The sequence below is a fragment of the Brienomyrus brachyistius genome, chromosome 2 (assembly GCF_023856365.1).
Source record: "Brienomyrus brachyistius isolate T26 chromosome 2, BBRACH_0.4, whole genome shotgun sequence".
NCBI lineage: Eukaryota > Metazoa > Chordata > Actinopteri > Osteoglossiformes > Mormyridae > Brienomyrus > Brienomyrus brachyistius.
This window is the reverse complement of record NC_064534.1, coordinates 37,664,457-37,687,691: the sequence shown is the minus strand read 5'-3', so window position 1 is coordinate 37,687,691 and position 23,235 is coordinate 37,664,457. Positions and strand designations below refer to the sequence as shown.

At 44.5% G+C, this 23,235-nt stretch overlaps 1 protein-coding gene, 15 non-coding genes and 3 pseudogenes across 16 annotated transcripts in view; all 19 read right to left on the bottom strand.

Annotated features, from left to right (window-relative positions):
- The window catches only part of LOC125712214 (uncharacterized), a 433,528-nt gene that overhangs the window by 181,719 nt on the left and 228,574 nt on the right, over positions 1-23,235 (bottom strand). The window lies entirely within an intron of this gene.
- On the bottom strand, positions 840-958 carry LOC125735650 (5S ribosomal RNA). Its single transcript, XR_007394943.1, has one exon. It is a non-coding gene; the product is annotated as a 5S ribosomal RNA (ribosomal RNA).
- On the bottom strand, positions 2,036-2,154 carry LOC125734165 (5S ribosomal RNA). Its single transcript, XR_007393489.1, has one exon. It is a non-coding gene; the product is annotated as a 5S ribosomal RNA (ribosomal RNA).
- LOC125735489 (5S ribosomal RNA) lies at positions 3,231-3,349 on the bottom strand. Its single transcript, XR_007394784.1, has one exon. It is a non-coding gene; the product is annotated as a 5S ribosomal RNA (ribosomal RNA).
- On the bottom strand, positions 4,375-4,493 carry LOC125736887 (5S ribosomal RNA). Its single transcript, XR_007396155.1, has one exon. It is a non-coding gene; the product is annotated as a 5S ribosomal RNA (ribosomal RNA).
- On the bottom strand, positions 5,566-5,684 carry LOC125728578 (5S ribosomal RNA). Its single transcript, XR_007389184.1, has one exon. It is a non-coding gene; the product is annotated as a 5S ribosomal RNA (ribosomal RNA).
- On the bottom strand, positions 6,757-6,875 carry LOC125736886 (5S ribosomal RNA). The gene has a single exon (XR_007396154.1). It is a non-coding gene; the product is annotated as a 5S ribosomal RNA (ribosomal RNA).
- LOC125737186 (5S ribosomal RNA) lies at positions 7,948-8,066 on the bottom strand. Its single transcript, XR_007396452.1, has one exon. It is a non-coding gene; the product is annotated as a 5S ribosomal RNA (ribosomal RNA).
- On the bottom strand, positions 9,139-9,257 carry LOC125731659 (5S ribosomal RNA; annotated as a pseudogene).
- Positions 10,330-10,448, bottom strand: LOC125731386 (5S ribosomal RNA; annotated as a pseudogene).
- Positions 11,527-11,645, bottom strand: LOC125733576 (5S ribosomal RNA). Its single transcript, XR_007392916.1, has one exon. It is a non-coding gene; the product is annotated as a 5S ribosomal RNA (ribosomal RNA).
- On the bottom strand, positions 13,909-14,027 carry LOC125730946 (5S ribosomal RNA). Its single transcript, XR_007391239.1, has one exon. It is a non-coding gene; the product is annotated as a 5S ribosomal RNA (ribosomal RNA).
- On the bottom strand, positions 15,118-15,236 carry LOC125736796 (5S ribosomal RNA). Its single transcript, XR_007396064.1, has one exon. It is a non-coding gene; the product is annotated as a 5S ribosomal RNA (ribosomal RNA).
- LOC125737218 (5S ribosomal RNA) lies at positions 16,313-16,431 on the bottom strand. The gene has a single exon (XR_007396485.1). It is a non-coding gene; the product is annotated as a 5S ribosomal RNA (ribosomal RNA).
- LOC125735835 (5S ribosomal RNA) lies at positions 17,517-17,635 on the bottom strand. Its single transcript, XR_007395121.1, has one exon. It is a non-coding gene; the product is annotated as a 5S ribosomal RNA (ribosomal RNA).
- Positions 18,709-18,827, bottom strand: LOC125732916 (5S ribosomal RNA). Its single transcript, XR_007392279.1, has one exon. It is a non-coding gene; the product is annotated as a 5S ribosomal RNA (ribosomal RNA).
- Positions 19,903-20,021, bottom strand: LOC125731226 (5S ribosomal RNA). Its single transcript, XR_007391507.1, has one exon. It is a non-coding gene; the product is annotated as a 5S ribosomal RNA (ribosomal RNA).
- LOC125731626 (5S ribosomal RNA) lies at positions 21,105-21,223 on the bottom strand (annotated as a pseudogene).
- LOC125730866 (5S ribosomal RNA) lies at positions 22,302-22,420 on the bottom strand. The gene has a single exon (XR_007391156.1). It is a non-coding gene; the product is annotated as a 5S ribosomal RNA (ribosomal RNA).

Here is a 23,235-nt window from a genome sequence, read left to right as displayed (position 1 = left end):
ACCGCACAGGTTAATCGCCGCACGTCCCCCCGCCGGCAAACATTACTCCTTTGCCTACTGCATGCAGGCTTCTCTTAACGACCCTCTGTTATCAACTCCGCTAACAGCCACAAAATCTCCGCCGCACGAAGCCCACTGGAAGCTGCTGAGTCACATGCTTCCCCAAAACGTCGCGCTGTCAGAACACTGGGAGCTACACACACCAACAAGTCCATACTGCAGGCTGCAGCCAGAACAATTTTCTACATTCAAACATCGACGGCCTCTTCTCTCTAAAAATTCACCAGACCGCTTCTACCACCAGCAAAGAAGTTTCCATCCCTAATTCCTCTGTGACTCCCACTAACCTAAACATTAAGCTGGCATTGAAGGGTGTGAATTACCCCGGCCAACCTGTTCTTTTAAATACAGCTTTTAGCAAGTTTTGAAAGGAGAAGAGCAGAACTTGCTATGCCAATAATATCGAGTCTTCTGTGGCGAAGTGGTTTTTGCATAGAAAACAAAGCGGTCAGTTGAAGAGGAATAATATCAGTACTTTGTTTAAAACTGTGTGTAAAAAGCTGTCTCTTTATCATTAAAAATAAGTTGTAAAACGTGAATGGGGAGTGACAGTCTTCAAGTTTGTGAGAAGATCGCGCCCTGGTGGAATAAAGGCACGAACAGCTTACAGCACCTAGAATTACCAGGAAGTATTTAGAGTAAAACGGTTTCTAAAAGCTGCCTTTATGAATGAGAGAAAAAAAAAAAATATATATATAAAATAGTAAAATGGAAGGGGAGTGATAGATTTAAATTAATCGTGAAGTGGAGCGCCCCCTGTATAAAGTAAAAGTGAGAAAAGCTCACAGCACCTGGTATTCCCAGGTGGTCTCCCTTCCAAGTACTAACCAGACCCTACCCTGCTTAGCTTCCAAGATCAGACGAGATCGGGCGTGTTCAGGGTGGTATGGCCGTAAGCGAGAGATGCTACCAAAAACAGCCCTTTTGCATTACACGCCTCTATACATGCCAGTTGGTCCCATTGGATCCTACTAATGTTCTTTTTTTTTTTTTATCTGACTCACACTGCAGCCCCACCATCCAATCGGCAGCGCCGGACCCACACCAAACATTCACCAAACTACTCAGCCAGCAGCCTAGCACAATTATTCCATTCTTTCCGCATCCGCACACTTCCTTCTTTTTAACTCCTTTTCACTACCGCACAGGTTAATCGCCGCACGTCCCCCGCCGGCAAACATTACTCCTTTGCCTACTGCATGCAGGCTTCTCTTAACGACCCGCTGTTATCAACTCCGCTAACAGCCACAAAATCTCCGCCGCACGAAGCCCACTGGTAGCTGCTGAATCACATGCTTCCCCAAAACGTCACGCTGTCAGAACACTGGGAGCTACACACACCAACAAGTCTATACTGCAGGCTGCAGCCAGAACTATTTTCTACATTCAAACATCGACGGCCTCTTCTCTCTAAAAATTCACCAGACCGCTTCTACCACCAGCAAAGAAGTTTCCATCCCTAATTCCTCTGTGATTCCCACTAACCTAAACATTAAGCTGGCATTGAAGGGTGTGAATTACCCCGGCCAACCTGTTCTTTTAAATACAGCTTTTAGCAAGTTTTGAAAGGAGAAGAGCAGAACTTGCTATGCCAATAATATCGAGTGTTTTGTGGCGAAGTGGTTTTTGCATAGAAAACAAAGCGGTCAGTTGAAGAGGAATAATATCAGTACTTTGTTTAAAACTGTGTGTAAAAAGCTGTCTCTTTATCATTAACAATAAGTTGTAAAATGTGAATGGGGAGTGACAGTCTTCAAGTTTGTGAGAAGATCGCGCCCTGGTGGAATAAAGGCACGAACAGCTTACAGCACCTAGAATTACCAGGAAGTATTTAGAGTAAAACGGTTTCTAAAAGCTGCCTTTATGAATGAGAGAAAAAATATATATATATATAAAATAGTAAAATGGAAGGGGAGTGATAGATTTAAATTAATCGTAAAGTGGAGCTCCCCCTGTATAAAGTAAAAGTGAGAAAAGCTTACAGCACCTGGTATTCCCAGGTGGTCTCCCATCCAAGTACTAACCACACCCTACCCTGCTTAGCTTCCGAGATCAGACGAGATCGGGCGTGTTCAGGGTGGTATGGCCGTAAGCGAGAGACGCGACCAAAAACAGCCCTTTTGCATTACACGCCTCTATACATGCCAGTTGGTCCCATTGGATCCTACTAATGTTCTTTTTTTTTTTTTTATCTGACTCACACTGCAGCCCCACCATCCAATCGGCAGCGCCGGACCCACACCAAACATTCACCAAACTACTCAGCCGGCAGCATACCACAATTATTCCATTCTTTCCGCATCCGCACACTTCCTTCTTTTTAACTCCTTTTCACTACCGCACAGGTTAATCGCCGCACGTCCCTCGCCGGCAAACATTACTCCTTTGCCTACTGCATGCAGGCTTCTCTTAACGACCCTCTGTTATCAACTCCGCTAACAGCCACAAAATCTCCGCCGCACGAAGCCCACTGGAAGCTGCTGAGTCACATGCTTCCCCAAAACGTCGCGCTGTCAGAACACTGGGAGCTACACACACCAACAAGTCTATACTGCAGGCTGCAGCCAGAACTATTTTCTACATTCAAACATCGACGGCCTCTTCTCTCTAAAAATTCACCAGACCGCTTCTACCACCAGCAAAGAAGTTTCCATCCCTAATTCCTCTGTGACTCCCACTAACCTAAACATTAAGCTGGCATTGAAGGGTGTGAATTACCCCGGCAAATCTGTTCTTTTAAATACAGCTTTTAGCAAGTTTTGAAAGGAGAAGAGCAGAACTTGCTATGCGAATAATATCGAGTCTTCTGTGGCGAAGTGGTTTTTGCATAGAAAACAAAGCGGTCAGTTGAAGAGGAATAATATCAGTACTTTGTTTAAAACTGTGTGTAAAAAGCTGTCTCTTTATCATTAACAATAAGTTGTAAAACGTGAATGGGGAGAGACAGTCTTCAAGTTTGTGAGAAGATCGCGCCCTGGTGGAATAAAGGCACGAACAGCTTACAGCACCTTGAATTACCAGGAAGTATTTAGAGTAAAACGGTGTGTAAAAGCTACCTTTATGAATGAGAGAAAAAATATATATATATAAAATAGTAAAATGGAAGGGGAGTGATAGATTTAAATTAATCGTGAAGTGGAGTGCCCCCTGTATAAAGTAAAAGTGAGAAAAGCTTACAGCACCGGGTATTCCCAGGAGGTCTCCCATCCAAGTACTTACCAGACCCTACCCTGCTTGGCTTCCGAGATCAGACGAGATCGGGCGTGTTCAGGGTGGTATGGCCGTGAGCGAGAAAAACTACCAAAAACAGCCCTTTTGCATTACACGCCTCTATACATGCCAGTTTGTCCCATTGGATCCTACTCCTGTTTTTTTTTTTTTTTTATCTGACTCACACTGCAGCCCAACCATCCAATCGGCAGTGCCGGAACCACACCAAACATTCACCAAACTACTCAGCCGGCAGCCTACCACAATTATTCCATTCTTTCCGCATCCACACACTTCCTTCTCTTTAACTCCTCTTCACTACCGCACAGGTTAATCGCCGCACGTCCCCCGCCGGCAAACATTACTCCTTTGCCTACCGCATGCAGGCTTCTCTTAATGACCTTCTGTTATCAACTCCACTAACAGCCACAAAATCTCCGCCGCACGAAGCCCACTGGTAGCTGCTGAATCACATGCTTCCCCAAAACGTCGTGCTGTCAGAACACTGGGAGCTACACACACCAACAAGTCCATACTGCAGGCTGCAGCCAGAACAATTTTCTACATTCAAACATTGACGGCCTCTTCTCTCTAAAAATTCACCAGACCGATTCTACCACCAGCAAAGAAGTTTCCATCCATAATTCCTCTGTGATTCCCACTAACCTAAACATTAAATATAGCTTTTAGCAAGTTTTGAAAGGAGAAGAGCAGAACTTGCTATGCCAATAATATCGAGTCTTCTGTGGCGAAGTGGTTTTTGCATAGAAAACAAAGCGGTCAGTTGAAGAGGAATAATATCAGTACTTTGTTTAAAACTGTGTGTAAAAAGCTGTTTCTTTATCATTAACAATAAGTTGTAAAACGTGAATGGGGAGAGACAGTCTTCAAGTTTGTGAGAAGATCGCGCCCTGGTGGAATAAAGGCACGAACAGCTTACAGCACCTAGAATTACCAGGCAGTATTTAGAGTAAAACGTGTGTAAAAGCTGCCTTTATGAATGAGAGAAAAAAGAAATATATAAAATAGTAAAATGGAAGGGGAGTGATAGATTTAAATTAATCGTGAGGTGGAGTGCCCCCTGTATAAAGTAAAAGTGAGAAAAGCTTACAGCACGTGGTATTCCCAGGCAGTCTCCCATCCAAGTACTAACCAGACCCTACCCCGCTTAGCTTCCGAGATCAGACGAGATCGGGCGTGTTCAGGGTGGTATGGCCATAAGCGAGAACCGCGAACAAAAACAGCCCTTTTGCATTACACGCCTCTATACATGCCAGTTAGTCCCATTGGATCCTACTCCCGTTTTTTTTTTTTTTTTATCTGACTCACACTGCAGCACCACCATCCAATCGGCAGCGCCGCACCCACACCAAACATTCACCAAACTACTCAGCCGGCAGCCTACCACAATTATTCCATTCTTTCCGCATCCGCACACTTCCTTCTCTTTAAGTCCTTTTCACTACCGAACAGGTTAATCGCCGCACGTCCCCCGCCGGCAAACATTACTCATTTGCCTACCGCATGCAGGCTTCTCTTAAAGACCCTCTGTTATCAACTCCGCTAACAGCCACAAAATCTCCGCCGCACGAAGCCCACTGGTTGCTGTTGAATCACATGCTTCCCCAAAATGTCACGCTGTCAGAACACTGGGAGCTACACACGCCAACAAGTCCATACCGCAGGCTGCAGCCAGAACAATTTTCTACATTCAAACATCGACGGCGTCTTCTCTCTAAAAATTCACCAGACCGCTTCTACCACCAGCAAAGAAGTTTCCATCCCTAATTCCTCTGTGATTCCCACTAACCTAAACATTAAGCTGGCATTGAAGGGTGTGAATTACCCCGGCCAATCTGTTCTTTTAAATACAGCTTTTAGCAAGTTTTGAAAGGAGAAGAGCAGAACTTGCTATGCCAATAATATCGAGTCTTCTGTGGCGAAGTGGTTTTTGCATAGAAAACAAAGCGGTCAGTTGAAGAGGAATAATATCAGTACTTTGTTTAAAACTGTGTGTAAAAAGCTGTCTCTTTATCATTAACAATAAGTTGTAAAACGTGAATGTGGAGTGACAGTCTTCAAGTTTGTCAGAAGATCGCGCCCTGGTGGAATAAAGGCACGAACAGCTTACAGCACCTAGAATTACCAGGCAGTATTTAGAGTAAAACGTGTGTAAAAGCTGCCTTCATGAATGAGAGAAAAAAGAAATATATAAAATAGTAAAATGGAAGGGGAGTGATAGATTTAAATTAATCGTGAGGTGGAGTGCCCCCTGTATAAAGTAAAAGTGAGAAAAGCTTACAGCACGTGGTACTCCCAGGCAGTCTCCCATCCAAGTACTAACCAGACCCTACCCCGCTTAGCTTCCGAGATCAGACGAGATCGGGCGTGTTCAGGGTGGTATGGCCATAAGCGAGAACCGCGAACAAAAACAGCCCTTTTGCATTACACGCCTCTATACATGCCAGTTAGTCCCATTGGATCCTACTCCCGTTTTTTTTTTTTTTTTATCTGACTCACACTGCAGCACCACCATCCAATCGGCAGCGCCGCACCCACACCAAACATTCACCAAACTACTCAGCCGGCTGCCTACCACAATTATTCCATTCTTTCCGCATCCGCACACTTCCTTCTTTTTAACTCCTTTTCACTACCGCACAGGTTAATCGCCGCACATCCCCCGCCGGCAAACATTACTCCTTTGCCTACTGCATGCAGGCTTCTCTTAACGACCCTCTGTTATCAACTCCGCTAACAGCCACAAAATCTCCGCCGCACGAAGCCCACTGGTAGCTGCTGAATCACATGCTTCCCCAAAACGTCACGCTGTCAGAACACTGGGAGCTACACACACCAACAAGTCCATACTGCAGGCTGCAGCCAGAACAATTTTCTACATTCAAACATCGACGGCCTCTTCTCTCTAAAAATTCACCAGACCGCTTCTACCACCAGCAAAGAAGTTTCCATCCCTAATTCCTCTGTGATTCCCACTAACCTAAACATTAAGCTGGCATTGAAGGGTGTGAATTACCCCGGCCAATCTGTTCTTTTAAATACAGCTTTTAGCAAGTTTTGAAAGGAGAAGAGCAGAACTTGCTATGCCAATAATATCGAGTCTTCTGTGGCGAAGTGGTTTTTGCATAGAAAACAAAGCGGTCAGTTGAAGAGGAATAATATCAGTACTTTGTTTAAAACTGTGTGTAAAAAGCTGTCTCTTTATCATTAACAATAAGTTGTAAAACGTGAATGGGGAGAGACAGTCTTCAAGTTTGTGAGAAGATCGCGCCCTGGTGGAATAAAGGCACGAACAGCTTACAGCACCTAGAATTACCAGGCAGTATTTAGAGTAAAACGTGTGTAAAAGCTGCCTTTATGAATGAGAGAAAAAAGAAATATATAAAATAGTAAAATGGAAGGGGAGTGATAGATTTAAATTAATCGTGAGGTGGAGTGCCCCCTGTATAAAGTAAAAGTGAGAAAAGCTTACAGCACGTGGTATTCCCAGGCAGTCTCCCATCCAAGTACTAACCAGACCCTACCCCGCTTAGCTTCCGAGATCAGACGAGATCGGGCGTGTTCAGGGTGGTATGGCCATAAGCGAGAACCGCGAACAAAAACAGCCCTTTTGCATTACACGCCTCTATACATGCCAGTTAGTCCCATTGGATCCTACTCCCGTTTTTTTTTTTTTTTTATCTGACTCACACTGCAGCACCACCATCCAATCGGCAGCGCCGCACCCACACCAAACATTCACCAAACTACTCAGCCGGCAGCCTACCACAATTATTCCATTCTTTCCGCATCCGCACACTTCCTTCTCTTTAAGTCCTTTTCACTACCGAACAGGTTAATCGCCGCACGTCCCCCGCCGGCAAACATTACTCATTTGCCTACCGCATGCAGGCTTCTCTTAAAGACCCTCTGTTATCAACTCCGCTAACAGCCACAAAATCTCCGCCGCACGAAGCCCACTGGTTGCTGTTGAATCACATGCTTCCCCAAAATGTCACGCTGTCAGAACACTGGGAGCTACACACGCCAACAAGTCCATACCGCAGGCTGCAGCCAGAACAATTTTCTACATTCAAACATCGACGGCGTCTTCTCTCTAAAAATTCACCAGACCGCTTCTACCACCAGCAAAGAAGTTTCCATCCCTAATTCCTCTGTGATTCCCACTAACCTAAACATTAAGCTGGCATTGAAGGGTGTGAATTACCCCGGCCAATCTGTTCTTTTAAATACAGCTTTTAGCAAGTTTTGAAAGGAGAAGAGCAGAACTTGCTATGCCAATAATATCGAGTCTTCTGTGGCGAAGTGGTTTTTGCATAGAAAACAAAGCGGTCAGTTGAAGAGGAATAATATCAGTACTTTGTTTAAAACTGTGTGTAAAAAGCTGTCTCTTTATCATTAACAATAAGTTGTAAAACGTGAATGTGGAGTGACAGTCTTCAAGTTTGTCAGAAGATCGCGCCCTGGTGGAATAAAGGCACGAACAGCTTACAGCACCTAGAATTACCAGGCAGTATTTAGAGTAAAACGTGTGTAAAAGCTGCCTTTATGAATGAGAGAAAAAAGAAATATATAAAATAGTAAAATGGAAGGGGAGTGATAGATTTAAATTAATCGTGAGGTGGAGTGCCCCCTGTATAAAGTAAAAGTGAGAAAAGCTTACAGCACGTGGTATTCCCAGGCAGTCTCCCATCCAAGTACTAATCAGACCCTACCCCGCTTAGCTTCCGAGATCAGACGAGATCGGGCGTGTTCAGGGTGGTATGGCCATAAGCGAGAACCGTGAACAAAAACAGCCCTTTTGCATTACACGCCTCTATACATGCCAGTTAGTCCCATTGGATCCTACTCCCGTTTTTTTTTTTTTTTTATCTGACTCACACTGCAGCACCACCATCCAATCGGCAGCGCCGCACCCACACCAAACATTCACCAAACTACTCAGCCGGCTGCCTACCACAATTATTCCATTCTTTCCGCATCCGCACACTTCCTTCTCTTTAAGTCCTTTTCACTACCGAACAGGTTAATCGCCGCACGTCCCCCGCCGGCAAACATTACTCATTTGCCTACCGCATGCAGGCTTCTCTTAAAGACCCTCTGTTATCAACTCCGCTAACAGCCACAAAATCTCCGCCGCACGAAGCCCACTGGTTGCTGTTGAATCACATGCTTCCCCAAAATGTCACGCTGTCAGAACACTGGGAGCTACACACGCCAACAAGTCCATACCGCAGGCTGCAGCCAGAACAATTTTCTACATTCAAACATCGACGGCGTCTTCTCTCTAAAAATTCACCAGACCGCTTCTACCACCAGCAAAGAAGTTTCCATCCCTAATTCCTCTGTGATTCCCACTAACCTAAACATTAAGCTGGCATTGAAGGGTGTGAATTACCCCGGCCAATCTGTTCTTTTAAATACAGCTTTTACCAAGTTTTGAAAGGAGAAGAGCAGAACTTGCTATGCCAATAATATCGAGTCTTCTGTGGCGAAGTGGTTTTTGCATAGAAAACAAAGCGGTCAGTTGAAGAGGAATAATATCAGTACTTTGTTTAAAACTGTGTGTAAAAAGCTGTCTCTTTATCATTAACAATAAGTTGTAAAACGTGAATGTGGAGTGACAGTCTTCAAGTTTGTCAGAAGATCGCGCCCTGGTGGAATAAAGGCACGAACAGCTTACAGCACCTAGAATTACCAGGCAGTATTTAGAGTAAAACGTGTGTAAAAGCTTCCTTCATGAATGAGAGAAAAAAGAAATATATAAAATAGTAAAATAGAAGGGGAGTGATAGATTTAAATTAATCGTGAGGTGGAGTGCCCCCTGTATAAAGTAAAAGTGAGAAAAGCTTACAGCACGTGGTATTCCCAGGCAGTCTCCCATCCAAGTACTAACAAGACCCTACCCCACTTAGCTTCCGAGATCAGACGAGATCGGGCGTGTTCAGGGTGGTATGGCCATAAGCGAGAGCGGTGAACAAAAACAGCCCTTTTGCATTACACGCCTCTATACATGCCAGTTAGTCCCATTGGATCCTACTCCTGTTTTTTTTTTTTTTTTATCTGACTCACACTGCAGCACCACCATCCAATCGGCAGCGCCGCACCAACACCAAACATTCACCAAACTACTCAGCCGGCAGCCTACCACAATTATTCCATTCTTTCCGCATCCGCACACTTCCTTCTCTTTAAGTCCTTTTCACTACCGAACAGGTTAATCGCCGCACGTCCCCCGCCGGCAAACATTACTCATTTGCCTACCGCATGCAGGCTTCTCTTAAAGACCCTCTGTTATCAACTCCGCTAACAGCCACAAAATCTCCGCCGCACGAAGCCCACTGGTTGCTGTTGAATCACATGCTTCCCCAAAATGTCACGCTGTCAGAACACTGGGAGCTACACACGCCAACAAGTCCATACTGCAGGCTGCAGCCAGAACAATTTTCTACACTGAAACATCGACGGCCTCTTCTCTCTAAAAATTCACCAGACCGCTTCTACCACCAGCAAAGAAGTTTCCATCCCTAATTCCTCTGTGATTCCCACTAACCTAAACATTAAGCTGGCATTGAAGGGTGTGAATTACCCCGGCCAACCTGCTCTTTTAAATACAGCTTTTACCAAGTTTTGAAAGGAGGAGAAGAGCAGATAATATGCCAATAATATCGAATATTCTGTGGCGAAGTGGTTTTTGCATAGAAAACAAAGCGGTGAGTTTAAGAGGAATTATATCAGTACTTTGTTTAAAACTGTGTGTAAAAAGCTGTCTCTTTATTATTAACAATAAGTTGTAAAACGTGAATGTGGAGTGACAGTCTTCAAGTTTGTGAGAAGATCGCGCGCTGGTGGAATAAATTAACGAACAGCTTACAGCACCTAGAATTACCAGGCAGTATTTAGAGTAAAACGTGTGTAAAAGCTGCCTTTATGAATGAGAGAAAAAAGAAATATATAAAATAGTAAAATGGAAGGGGAGTGATAGATTTAAATTAATCGTGAGGTGGAGTGCCCCCTGTATAAAGTAAAAGTGAGAAAAGCTTACAGCACGTGGTATTCCCAGGCAGTCTCCCATTGAAGTACTAACCAGACCCTACCCCGCTTAGCTTCCGAGATCAGACGAGATCGGGCGTGTTCAGGGTGGTAGGGCCATAAGCGAGAGCAGCGAACAAAAACAGCCCTTTTGCATTACATGCCTCTATACATGCCAGTTAGTCCCATTGGATCCTACTCCTGTTTTTTTTTTTTTTATCTGACTCACACTGCAGCACCACCATCCAATCGGCAGCGCCGCACCCACACCAAACATTCACCAAACTACTCAGCCGGCAGCCTACCACAATTATTCCATTCTTTCCGCATCCGCACACTTCCTTCTCTTTAAGTCCTTTTCACTACCGAACAGGTTAATCGCCGCACGTCCCCCGCCGGAAAACATTACTCATTTGCCTACCGCATGCAGGCTTCTCTTAAAGACCCTCTGTTATCAACTCCGCTAACAGCCACAAAATCTCCGCCGCACGAAGCCCACTGGTTGCTGTTGAATCACATGCTTCCCCAAAATGTCACGCTGTCAGAACACTGGGAGCTACACACGCCAACAAGTCCATACTGCAGGCTGCAGCCAGAACAATTTTCTACATTGAAACATCGACGGCCTCTTCTCTCTAAAAATTCACCAGACCGCTTCTACCACCAGCAAAGAAGTTTCCATCCCTAATTCCTCTGTGATTCCCACTAACCTAAACATTAAGCTGGCATTGAAGGGTGTGAATTACCCCGGCCAACCTGCTCTTTTAAATACAGCTTTTAGCAAGTTTTGAAAGGAGGAGAAGAGCAGACCTTGCTATGCCAACAATATCAAGTTGTCTGTGGCGAAGTGGTTTTTGCATAGAAAACAAAGCGGTGAGTTGAAGAGGAATTATATCAGTACTTTGTTTAAAACTGTGTGTAAAAAGCTGTCTCTTTATTATTAACAATAAGTTGTAAAACGTGAATGGGGAGTGACAGTCTTCAAGTTTGTGAGAAGATCGTGCCCTGGTGGAATAAAGGCACGAACAGCTTACAACACCTAGAATTACCAGGCAGTATTTAGAGTAAAACGTGTGTAAAAGCTGCCTTTATGAATGAGAGAAAAATATATATATATATATAAAATAGTAAAATGGAAGGGGAGTGATAGATTTAAATTAATCGTGAAGTGGAGCGCCCCCTGTATAAAGTAAAAGTGAGTAAAGCTTACAGCACCTGGTATTCCCAGGAGGTCTCCCATCCAAGTACTAACCAGACCCTACCCTGCTTGGCTTCCGAGATCGGATGAGATCGGGCATGTTCAGGGTGGTATGGCCATAAGCGAGAGACGTGACCAAAAACAGCCCTTTTGCATTACACGCGTCTATACATGCCAGTTAGTCCCATTGGATCCTACTCCTGGTTTTTTTTTTTTTATCTGACTCACACTGCAGCACCACCATCCAATCGGCAGCGCCGGACCCACACCAAACATTCACCAAACTACTCAGCCGGCAGCCTACCACAATTATTCCATTCTTTCCGCATCCGCACACTTCCTTCTTTTTAACTCCTTTTCAGTACCGCACAGGTTAATCGCCGCACGTCCCCCGCCGGCAAACATTACTCCTTTGCCTACTGCATGCAGGCTTCTCTTAACGACCCTCTGTTATCAACTCCGCTAACAGCCACAAAATCTCCGCCGCACGAAGCCCACTGGTAGCTGCTGAATCACATGCTTCCCCAAAACGTCGCGCTGTCAGAACACTGGGAGCTACACACACCAACAAGTCCATACTGCAGGCTGCAGCCAGAACAATTTTCTACATTCAAACATCGACGGCCTCTTCTCTCTAAAAATTCACCAGACCGCTTCTACCACCAGCAAAGAAGTTTCCATCCCTAATTCCTCTGTGATTCCCACTAACCTAAACATTAAGCTGGCATTGAAGGGTGTGAATTACCCCGGCCAATCTGTTCTTTTAAATACAGCTTTTAGCAAGTTTTGAAAGGAGAAGAGCAGAACTTGCTATGCCAATAATATCGAGTCTTCTGTGGCGAAGTGGTTTTTGCATAGAAAACAAAGCGGTCAGTTGAAGAGGAATAATATCAGTACTTTGTTTAAAACTGTGTGTAAAAAGCTGTCTCTTTATCATTAACAATAAGTTGTAAAACGTGAATGGGGAGTGACAGTCTTCAAGTTTGTGAGAAGATCGCGCCCTGGTGGAATAAAGGTACGAACAGCTTACAGCACCTAGAATTACCAGGAAGTATTTAGAGTAAAACGGTGTGTAAAAGCTGCCTTTATGAATGAGAGAAAAAAAAATATATATATATAAAATAGTAAAATGGAAGGGGAGTGATAGATTTAAATTAATCGTGAAGTGGAGCGCCCCCTGTATAAAGTAAAAGTGAGAAAAGCTTACAGCACCAAGGAGGTCTCCCATCCAAGTACTAACCAGACCCTACTCTGCTTGGCTTCAGCGATCAGATGAGATCAGGCGTGTTCAGGGTGGTATGGCCATAAGCGAGAGACGCTACCAAAAACAGCCCTTTTGCATTACACGCGTCTATACATGCCAGTTAGTCCCATTGGATCCTACTCCTGGTTTTTTTTTTTTTTATCTGACTCACACTGCAGCACCACCATCCAATCGGCAGCGCCGGACCCACACCAAACATTCACCAAACTACTCAGCCGGCAGCCTACCACAATTATTCCATTCTTTCCGCATCCGCACACTTCCTTCTTTTTAACTCCTTTTCACTATCGCACAGGTTAATCGCCGCACGTCCCCCGCCGGCAAACATTACTCCTTTGCCTACTGCATGCAGGCTTCTCTTAACGACCCTCTGTTATCAACTCCGCTAACAGCCACAAAATCTCCGCCGCACGAAGCCCACTGGTAGCTGCTGAATCACATGCTTCCCCAAAACGTCGCGCTGTCAGAACACTGGGAGCTACACACACCAACAAGTCCATACTGCAGGCTGCAGCCAGAACAATTTTCTACATTCAAACATCGACGGCCTCTTCTCTCTAAAAATTCACCAGACCGCTTCTACCACCAGCAAAGAAGTTTCCATCCCTAATTCCTCTGTGATTCCCACTAACCTAAACATTAAGCTGGCATTGAAGGGTGTGAATTATCCCGGCCAATCTGTTCTTTTAAATACAGCTTTTAGCAAGTTTTGAAAGGAGAAGAGCAGAACTTGCTATGCCAATAATATCGAGTCTTCTGTGGCGAAGTGGTTTTTGCATAGAAAACAAAGCGGTCAGTTGAAGAGGAATAATATCAGTACTTTGTTTAAAACTGTGTGTAAAAAGCTGTCTCTTTATCATTAACAATAAGTTGTAAAACGTGAATGGGGAGTGACAGTCTTCAAGTTTGTGAGAAGATCGCGCCCTGGTGGAATAAAGGTACGAACAGCTTACAGCACCTAGAATTACCAGGAAGTATTTAGAGTAAAACGGTGTGTAAAAGCTGCCTTTATGAATGAGAGAAAAAAATATATATATATATAAAATAGTAAAATGGAAGGCGAGTGATAGATTTAAATTAATCGTGAAGTGGAGCGCCCCCTGTATAAAGTAAAAGTGAGAAAAGCTTACAGCACCTGGTATTCCCCGGAGGTCTCCCATCCAAGTATTAACCAGACCCTAGCCTGCTTAGCTTCCAAGATCAGATGAGATCGGGCGTGTTCAGGGTGGTATGGCCGCAAGCGAGAGACGCTACCAAAAACAGCCCTTTTGCATTACACGCCTCTATACATGCCAGTTAGTCCCATTGGATCCTACTCCTGTTTTTTTTTTTTTTTTTATCTGACTCACACTGCAGCACCACCATCCAATCGGCAGCGCCGGACCCACACCAAACATTCACCAAACTACTCAGCCGGCAGCCTACCACAATTATTCCATTCTTTCCGCATCCGCACACTTCCTTCTTTTTAACTCCTTTTCACTACCGCACAGGTTAATCGCCGCACGTCCCCCGCCGGCAAACATTACTCCTTTGCCTACTGCATGCAGGCTTCTCTTAACGACCCTCTGTTATCAACTCCGCTAATAGCCACAAAATCTCCGCCGCACGAAGCCCACTGGTAGCTGCTGAATCACATGCTTCCCCAAAACGTCGCGCTGTCAGAACACTGGGAGCTACACACACCAACAAGTCCATACTGCAGGCTGCACCCAGAACAATTTTCTACATTCAAACATCGACGGCCTCTTCTCTCTAAAAATTCACCAGACCGCTTCTACCACCAGCAAAGAAGTTTCCATCCCTAATTCCTCTGTGATTCCCACTAACCTAAACATTAAGCTGGCATTGAAGGGTGTGAATTACCCCGGCCAATCTGTTCTTTTAAATACAGCTTTTAGCAAGTTTTGAAAGGAGAAGAGCAGAACTTGCTATGCCAATAATATCGAGTCTTCTGTGGCGAAGTGGTTTTTGCATAGAAAACAAAGCGGTCAGTTGAAGAGGAATAATATCAGTACTTTGTTTAAAACTGTGTGTAAAAAGCTGTCTCTTTATTATTAACAATAAGTTGTAAAACGTTAATGGGGAGTGACAGTCTTCAAGTTTGTGAGAAGATCGCGCCCTGGTGGAATAAAGGCACGAACAGCTTACAGCACCTAGAATTACCATGAAGTATTTAGAGTAAAACGGTTTCTAAAAGCTGCCTTTATGAATGAGAGAAAAAAAAAAAATATATATATATATATATATAAAATAGTAAAATGGAAGGGGAGTGATAGATTTAAATTAATCGTGAAGTGGAGCGCCCCCTGTATAAAGTAAAAGTGAGAAAAGCTTACAGCACCTGGTATTCCCAGGAGGTCTCCCATCCAAGTACTAACCAGACCCTACCCTGCTTGGCTTCAGCGATCAGATGAGATCAGGCGTGTTCAGGGTGGTATGGCCATAAGCGAGAGACGCTACAAAAAACAGCCCTTTTGCATTACACGCGTCTATACATGCCAGTTAGTCCCATTGGATCCTACTCCTGGTTTTTTTTTTTTTTTTATCTGACTCACACTGCAGCCCCACCATCCAATCGGCAGCGCCGGACCCACACCAAACATTCACCAAACTACTCAGCCGGCAGCCTACCACAATTATTCCATTCTTTCCGCATCCGCACACTTCCTTCTCTTTAAGTCCTTTTCACTACCTCACAGGTTAATCGCCGCACGTCCCCCGCAGGCAAACATTACTCCTTTGCCCACCGCATGCAGGCTTCCCTTAACGACCCTCTGTTATCAACTCCGCTAACAGCCACAAAATCTCCGCCGCACGAAGCCCACTGGTAGCTGCTGAATCACATGCTTCCCCAAAACGTCGCGCTGTCAGAACACTGGGAGCTACACACACCAACAAGTCCATACTGCAGGCTGCAGCCAGAACAATTTTCTACATTCAAACATCGACGGCCTCTTCTCTCTAAAAATTCACCAGACCGCTTCTACCACCAGCAAAGAAGTTTCCATCCCTAATTCCTCTGTTATTCCCACTAACCTAAACATTAAGCTGGCATTGAAGGGTGTGAATTACCCCGGCCAATCTGTTCTTTTAAATACAGCTTTTAGCAAGTTTTGAAAGGAGAAGAGCAGAACTTGCTATGCCAATAATATCGAGTATTCTGTGGCGAAGTGGTTTTTGCATAGAAAACAAAGCGGTCAGTTGAAGAGGAATAATATCAGTACTTTGTTTAAAACTGTGTGTAAAAAGCTGTCTCTTTATCATTAACAATAAGTTGTAAAACGTGAATGGGGAGTGACAGTCTTCAAGTTTGTGAGAAGATCGCGCCCTGGTGGAATAAAGGCACGAACACCTTACAGCACCTAGAATTACCAGGAAGTATTTAGAGTAAAACGGTTTCTGAAAGCTGGCTTTATGAAAGAGAGAAAAAAAATATATATATAAAATAGTAAAATGGAAGGGGAGTGATAGATTTAAATTAATCGTGAAGTGGAGCGCCCCCTGTATGAAGTAAAAGTGAGAAAAGCTTACAGCACCTGGTATTCCCAGGTGGTCTCCCATCCAAGTACTAACCAGACCCTACCTTGCTTAGCTTCCAAGATCAGACGAGATCGGGCGTGTTCAGGAAGGTATGGCCGTAAGAGAGAGACGCTACCAAAAACAGCCCTTTTGCATTACACGCGTCTATACATGCCAGTTATTCCCATTGGATCCTACTCCTGGTTTTTTTTTTTTTTTTATCTGACTCACACTGCAGCACCACCATCCAATCGGCAGCGCCGGACCCACACCAAACATTCACCAAACTACTCAGCCGGCAGCCTACCACAATTATTCCATTCTTTCCGCATCCGCACACTTCCTTCTCTTTAAGTCCTTTTCACTACCTCACAGGTTAATCGCCGCGCGTCCCCCGCCGGCAAACATTACTCATTTGCCTACCGCATGCAGGCTTCTCTTAACGACCCTCTGCTATCAACTCAGCTAACAGCCACAAAATCTCCGCCGCACGAAGCCCACTGGTAGCTGCTGAATCACATGCTTCCCGCAAAACGTCGCGCTGTCAGAACACTGGGAGCTACACACACCAAGAAGTCCATACTGCAGGCTGCAGCCAGAACAATTTTCTACATTCAAACATCGACGGCCTCTTCTCTCTAAAAATTCACCAGACCGCTTCTACCACCAGCAAAGAAGTTTCCATCCCTAATTCCTCTGTGATTCCCACTAACCTAAACATTAAGCTGGCATTGAAGGGTGTGAATTACCCCGGCCAACCTGCTCTTTTAAATACAGCTTTTAGCAAGTTTTGAAAGGAGGAGAAGAGCAGACCTTGCTATGCCAATAATATCGAGTCTTCTGTGGCGAAGTGGTTTTTGCATAGAAAACAAAGCGGTGAGTTGAAGAGGAATTATATCAGTAATTTGTTTAAAACTGTGTGTAAAAAGCTGTCTCTTTATTATTAACAATAAGTTGTAAAACGTGAATGGGGAGTGACAGTCTTCAAGTTTGTGAGAAGATCGCGCCCTGGTGGAATAAAGGCACGAACAGCTTACAGCACCTAGAATTACCAGGAAGTATTTAGAGTAAAACGGTTTCTAAAAGCTGCCTTTATGAATGAGAGAAAAAAATATATATATATATATAAAATAGTAAAATGGAAGGGGAGTGATAGATTTAAATTAATCGTGAAGTGGAGCGCCCCCTGTATAAAGTAAAAGTGAGAAAAGCTTACAGCACCTGGTATTCCCAGGTGGTCTCCCATCCAAGTACTAAACAGACCCTAGCCTGCTTAGCTTCCGAGATCAGACGAGATCGGGCGTGTTCAGGGTGGTATGGCCGCAAGCGAGAGACACTACCAAAAACAGCCCTTTTGCATTACACGCCTCTATACATGCCAGTTAGTCCCATTGGATCCTACTCCTGTTTTTTTTTTTTTTTTATCTGACTCACACTGCAGCCCCACCATCCAATCGGCAGCGCCGGACCCACACCAAACATTCACCAAACTACTCAGCCGGCAGCCTACCACAATTATTCCATTCTTTCCGCATCCGCACACTTCCTTCTTTTTAACTCCTTTTCACTACCGCACAGGTTAATCGCCGCACGTCCCCCGCCGGCAAACATTACTCCTTTGCCTACTGCATGCAGGATTCTCTTAACGACCCTCTGTTATCAACTCCGCTAACAGCCACAAAATCTCCGCCGCACGAAGCCCACTGGTAGCTGCTGAATCACATGCTTCCCCAAAACGTCGCGCTGTCAGAACACTGGGAGCTACACACACCAAGAAGTCCATACTGCAGGCTGCAGCCAGAACAATTTTCTACATTCAAACATCGACGGCCTCTTCTCTCTAAAAATTCACCAGACCGCTTCTACCACCAGCAAAGAAGTTTCCATCCCTAATTCCTCTGTGATTCCCACTAACCTAAACATTAAGCTGGCATTGAAGGGTGTGAATTACCCCGGCCAATCTGTTCTTTTAAATACAGCTTTTAGCAAGTTTTGAAAGGAGAAGAGCAGAACTTGCTATGCCAATAATATCGAGTCTTCTGTGGCGAAGTGGTTTTTGCATAGAAAACAAGGCGGTCAGTTGAAGAGGAATAATATCAGTACTTTGTTTAAAACTGTGTGTAAAAAGCTGTCTCTTTATCATTAACAATAAGTTGTAAAACGTGAATGGGGAGTGACAGTCTTCAAGTTTGTGAGAAGATCGCTCCCTGGTGGAATAAAGGCACGAACAGCTTACAGCAGCTATAATTACCAGGCAGTATTTAGAGTAAAACGGTGTGTAAAAGCTGCCTTTATGAATGAGAGAAAAAAGAAATATATAAAATAGTAAAATGGAAGGGGAGTGATACATTTAAATTATTCGTGAAGTGGAGCGCCCCCTGTATAAATTAAAAGTGAGATAAGCTTACAGCACCTGGTATTCCCAGGAGGTCTCCCATCCAAATACTAACCAGACCCTACCCTGCTTAGCTTCCGAGATCAGACGAGATCGGGCGCGTTCAGGGTGGTATGGCCGTAAGCGAGAGACGCTACCAAAAACAGCCCTTTTGCATTACACGCCTCTATACATGCCAGTTGGTCCCATTGGATCCTACTAATGTTCTTTTTTTTTTTTTATCTGACTCACACTGCAGCCCCACCATCCAATCGGCAGCGCCGGACCCACACCAAACATTCACCAAACTACTCAGCCGGCAGCCTACCACAATTATTCCATTCTTTCCGCATCCGCACACTTCCTTCTCTTTAAGTCCTTTTCACTACCTCACAGGTTAATCGCCGCACGTCCCCCGCCGGCAAACATTACTCATTTGCCTACCGCATGCAGGCTTCTCTTAACGACCCACTGCTATCAACTCAGCTAACAGCCACAAAATCTCCGCCGCACGAAGCCCACTGGTAGCTGCTGAATCACATGCTTCCCCAAAACGTCGCGCTGTCAGAACACTGGGAGCTACACACACCAACAAGTCCATACTTCAGGCTGCAGCCAGAACAATTTTCTACATTCAAACATCGACGGCCTCTTCTCTCTAAAAATTCACCAGACCGCTTCTACCACCAGCAAAGAAGTTTCCATCCCTAATTCCTCTGTGATTCCCACTAACCTAAACATTAAGCTGGCATTGAAGTGTGTGAATTACCATGGCCAACCTGCTCTTTTAAATACAGCTTTCAGCAAGTTTTGAAAGGAGAAGAGCAGAACTTGCTATGCCAATAATATCGAGTCTTCTGTGGCGAAGTGGTTTTTGCATAGAAAACAAAGCGGTGAGTTGAAGAGGAATTATATCAGTACTTTGTTTAAAACTGTGTGTAAAAAGCTGTCTCTTTATCATTAACAATAAGTTGTAAAACGTGAATGGGGAGTGACAGTCTTCAAGTTTGTGAGAAGATCGTGCCCTGGTGGAATAAAGGCACGGACAGCTTACAGCACCTAGAATTACCAGGAAGTATTTAGAGTAAAACGGTTTCTGAAAGCTGGCTTTATGAAAGAGAGAAAAAAAATATATATATAAAATAGTAAAATGGAAGGGGAGTGCTAGATTTAAATTAATCGTGAAGTGGAGCGCCCCCTGTATGAAGTAAAAGTGAGAAAAGCTTACAGCACCTGGTATTCCCAGGTGGTCTCCCATCCAAGTACTAACCAGACCCTACCTTGCTTAGCTTCCAAGATCAGACAAGATCGGGCGTGTTCAGGAAGGTATGGCCGTAAGAGAGAGACGCTACCAAAAACAGCCCTTTTGCATTACACGCGTCTATACATGCCAGTTATTCCCATTGGATCCTACTCCTGGTTTTTTTTTTTTTTTTATCTGACTCACACTGCAGCACCACCATCCAATCGGCAGCGCCGGACCCACACCAAACATTCACCAAACTACTCAGCCGTCAGTCTACCACAATTATTCTATTCTTTCCGCATCCGCACACTTCCTTCTCTTTAAGTCCTTTTCACTACCGCACAGGTTAATCGCCGCACGTCCCCCGCCGGCAAACATTACTCATTTGCCTACCGCATGCAGGCTTCTCTTAACGACCTTCTGTTATCAACTCCGCTAACAGCCACAAAATCTCCGCCGCACGAAGCCCACTGGTAGCTGCTGAATCACATGCTTCCCCATAACGTCGCGCTGTCAGAACACTGGGAGCTACACACACCAAGAAGTCCATACTGCAGGCTGCAGCCAGAACAATTTTCTACATTCAAACATCGACGGCCTCTTCTCTCTAAAAATTCACCAGACCGCTTCTACCACCAGCAAAGAAGTTTCCATCCCTAATTCCTCTGTGATTCCCACTAACCTAAACATTAAGTTGGCATTGAAGGGTGTGAATTACCCCGGCCAACCTGCTCTTTTAAATACAGCTTTTAGCAAGTTTTGAAAGGAGGAGAAGAGCAGACCTTGCTATGCCAATAATATCGAGTCTTCTGTGGCGAAGTGGTTTTTGCATAGAAAACAAAGCGGTGAGTTGATGAGGAATTATATCAGTACTTTGTTTAAAACTGTGTGTAAAAAGCTGTCTCTTTATTATTAACAATAAGTTGTAAAACGTGAATGGGGAGTGACAGTCTTCAAATTTGTGAGAAGATCGCTCCCTGGTGGAATAAAGGCACGAACAGCTTACAGCACCTAGAATTACCAGGCAGTATTAAGAGTAAAATGGTTTCCAAAAGCTGCCTTTATGAATGAGAGAAAAAAGAAATATATATATGTAAAATAGTAAAATGGAAGGGGAGTGATAGATTTAAATTAATCGTGAAGTGGAGCGCCCCCTGTATGAAGTAAAAGTGAGAAAAGCTTACAGCACCTGGTATTCCCAGGTGGTCTCCCATCCAAGTACTAACCAGACCCTACCTTGCTTAGCTTCCAAGATCAGACAAGATCGGGCGTGTTCAGGAAGGTATGGCCATGAGCGAGAGACGCTACAAAAAACAGCCCTTTTGCATTACACGCGTCTATACATGCCAGTTAGTCCCATTGGATACTACTCTTGTTTTTTTTTTTTTTTTTTATCTGACTCACACTGCAGCCCCACCATCCAATCGGCAGTGCCGGAACCACACCAAACATTCACCAAACTACTCAGCCGGCAGCCTACCACAATTATTCCATTCTTTCCGCATCCGCACACTTCCTTCTCTTTAACTCCTTTTCACTACCGCACAGGTTAATCGCCACACGTCCCCCGCCGGCAAACATTACTCCTTTGCCTACCGCATGCAGGCTTCTCTTAATGACCTTCTGTTATCAACTCCGCTAACAGCCACAAAATCTCCGCCGCACGAAGCCCACTGGTAGCTGCTGAATCACATGCTTCCCCATAACGTCGCGCTGTCAGAACACTGGGAGCTACACACACCAAGAAGTCCATACTGCAGGCTGCAGCCAGAACAATTTTCTACATTGAAACATCGACGGCCTCTTCTCTCTAAAAATTCACCAGACCGCTTCTACCACCAGCAAAGAAGTTTCCATCCCTAATTCCTCTGTGATTCCCACTAACCTAAACATTAAGCTGGCATTGAAGGGTGTGAATTACCCCGGCCAACCTGCTCTTTTAAATACAGCTTTTAGCAAGTTTTGAAAGGAGGAGAAGAGCAGACCTTGCTATGCCAATAATATCGAGTCTTCTGTGGCGAAGTGGTTTTTGCATAGAGAACAAAGCGGTGAGTTGAAGAGGAATTATATCAGTACTTTGTTTAAAACTGTGTGTAAAAAGCTGTCTCTTTATTATTAACAATAAGTTGTAAAACGTGAATGGGGAGTGACAGTCTTCAAATTTGTGAGAAGATCGCTCCCTGGTGGAATAAAGGCACGAACAGCTTACAGCAGCTATAATTACCAGGCAGTATTTAGAGTAAAACGGTGTGTAAAAGCTGCCTTTATGAATGAGAGAAAAAAGAAATATATAAAATAGTCAAATGGAAGGGGAGTGATACATTTAAATTAATCGTGAAGTGGAGCGCCCCCTGTATAAAGTAAAACTGAGAAAAGCTTACAGCACCTGGTATTCCCAGGTGGTCTCCCATCCAAGTACTAACCAGACACTAGCCTGCTTAGCTTCCGAGATCAGACGAGATTGGGCGCGTTCAGGGTGGTATGGCCGTAAGCGAGAGACGCTACCAAAAATAGCCCTTTTGCATTACACGCGTCTATACATGCCAGTTAGTCTCATTGGATCCTACTCCTGTTTTTTTTTTTTTTTTTATCTGACTCACACTGCAGCCCCACCATCCAATCGGCAGTGCCGGAACCACACCAAACATTCACCAAACTACTCAGCCGGCAGCCTACCACAATTATTCCATTCTTTCCGCATCCGCACACTTCCTTCTCTTTAACTCCTTTTCACTACCGCACAGGTTAATCGCCGCACGTCCCCCGCCGGCAAACATTACTCCTTTGCCTACCGCATGCAGGCTTCTCTTAATGACCTTCTGTTATCAACTCCGCTAACAGCCACAAAATCTCCGCCGCACGAAGCCCACTGGTAGCTGCTGAATCACATGCTTTCCCATAACGTCGCGCTGTCAGAACACTGGGAGCTACACACACCAAGAAGTCCATACTGCAGGCTGCAGCCAGAACAATTTTCTACATTCAAACATCGATGGCCTCTTCTCTCTAAAAATTCACCAGACCGCTTCTACCACCAGCAAAGAAGTTTCCATCCCTAATTCCTCTGTGATTCCCACTAACCTAAACATTAAGCTGGCATTGAAGGGTGTGAATTACCCCGGCCAACCTGCTCTTTTAAATACAGCTTTTAGCAAGTTTTGAAAGGAGGAGAAGAGCAGATAATATGCCAATAATATCGAATATTCTGTGGCGAAGTGGTTTTTGCATAGAAAACAAAGCGGTGAGTTGAAGAGGAATTATATCAGTACTTTGTTTAAAACTGTGTGTAAAAAGCTGTCTCTTTATTA